Source organism: Syngnathus leptorhynchus, unplaced genomic scaffold (assembly GCF_054491065.1).
Source record: "Syngnathus leptorhynchus isolate UIUO unplaced genomic scaffold, UIUO_Slep HiC_scaffold_149, whole genome shotgun sequence".
NCBI lineage: Eukaryota > Metazoa > Chordata > Actinopteri > Syngnathiformes > Syngnathidae > Syngnathus > Syngnathus leptorhynchus.
In genome coordinates this window covers 40001-42110 of record NW_028232116.1, presented here as the reverse complement: position 1 = coordinate 42110, position 2110 = coordinate 40001, and positions in this window count along the sequence as shown.

The window sequence follows — 2110 nt, the reverse complement described above, 5'->3', positions numbered from 1 at the left end:
GCCGGCTCCTTAAACACAGGCCGAGAGTCGCCCCGGACGGTCCGCCTCGCGGCGCCCGTCTGCTCGGATAAAATGACACAAAGTGTCAACTACGAATGTTGTCCATCCAAGGAGGGAGCGTGATGCCCGGCCGGCTCCGAAAACACAGGCCGAGAGTCGCCCCGGACGGTCCGCCTCGCGGCGCCCGTCTGCTCGGATAAAATGACACAAAGTGTCAACTGCGAATGTTGTCCATCCAAGGAAGGAGCGTGATGCCCGGCCGGCTCCTTAAACACAGGCCGAGAGTCGCCCCGGACGGTCCGCCTCGCGGCGCCCGCCCGCTCGGATAAAATGACACAAAGTGTCAACTACGAATGTTGTCCATCCAAGGAAGGAGCGTGATGCCCGGCCGGCTCCTTAAACACAGGCCGAGAGTCGCCCCGGACGGTCGCCTCGCGGCGCCCGTCTGCTCGGATAAAATGACACAAAGTGTCAACTACGAATGTTGTCCATCCAAGGAGGGAGCGTGATGCCCGGCCGGCTCCGAAAACACAGGCCGAGAGTCGCCCCGGACGGTCCGCCTCGCGGCGCCCGTCTGCTCGGATAAAATGACACAAAGTGTCAACTGCGAATGTTGTCCATCCAAGGAAGGAGCGTGATGCCCGGCCGGCTCCTTAAACACAGGCCGAGAGTCGCCCCGGACGGTCCGCCTCGCGGCGCCCGCCCGCTCGGATAAAATGACACAAAGTGTCAACTACGAATGTTGTCCATCCAAGGAAGGAGCGTGATGCCCGGCCGGCTCCTTAAACACAGGCCGAGAGTCGCCCCGGACGGTCGCCTCGCGGCGCCCGTCTGCTCGGATAAAATGACACAAAGTGTCAACTACGAATGTTGTCCATCCAAGGAGGGAGCGTGATGCCCGGCCGGCTCCGAAAACACAGGCCGAGAGTCGCCCCGGACGGTCGCCTCGCGGCGCCCGTCTGCTCGGATAAAATGACACAAAGTGTCAACTACGAATGTTGTCCATCCAAGGAGGGAGCGTGATGCCCGGCCGGCTCCGAAAACACAGGCCGAGAGTCGCCCCGGACGGTCCGCCTCGCGGCGCCCGTCCGCTCGGATAAAATGACACAAAGTGTCAACTACGAATGTTGTCCATCCAAGGAGGGAGCGTGAGGCCCGGCCGGCTCCGAAAACACAGGCCGAGAGTCGCCCCGGACGGTCCGCCTCTCGAGGCGCCCGCCCGCTCGGATAAAATGACACAAAGTGTCAACTACGAATGTTGTCCATCCAAGGAGGGAGCGTGATGCCCGGCCGGCTCCGAAAACACAGGCCGAGATTCGACCCCGGACGGGCCGTCTTCTCCCGGCGCCCGCCCGCGTACGCCCCCCATCCCCGGTCGCCCGTCTGCTCCCGGCGGGCCTCCGAGTACCCCCTCACCCAACTGACCGACTGGCACTCATGACCCGCCTTGGTAGGGCCTCCATCGGCCTCGGCTCGTCCGACGTCGGGTGGACGGTTCCTACCCACTGCGGGTCGCACTCTAGCGCCCCGGCCGCCGCGTGAGCGTGCGCTCCCCGCGCCGCCCCGCAGGCCCCGGCGCGACCGTACTGCGGCGAGACCGAGACGACCCGGTTTGGCATCCATCCCACCTAGCCACGATCCACGGAGGCCGAGCGAGCGGCTGAGTGTCGGGCGCCGCGCGTGCGAGCGTCCGCCGGCCGCGCCGGTCCTTCCGCGAATGTCGTTTCTCAAACCCTCCGGCTTGATAGCGGCGGCACCACGGGAAGCCGTCCACACACACCGTCCGACCTCTATCCGAAAAGCCTTCCCGACCAACCGCGGTCGCGGGGGCGTCTGTCGCTCCGCATCGGGGGGGCGTATGGCTTCCGCGCTACGCGCTGCGGGCTCGGGGGGGCCGCAACGGCTGAGTCTGACTCGGCCGGGGCGCAGCTTCCCTCCCGGCAGTCAGCAATAGTGCCGATCGCGCCTGCCACCAGCCCCCTCCCCGACGGGTTCGTCGGCGCCGGCTGGCCGCCGTCCGCCTTCGTTCCCCGAGGGTTCCCAACCAGCGCCGATCCAACTCCGCATCCTGGCCGCACGCAGTGCGTGCCTCGCGCGGGTAAGTCGCCGG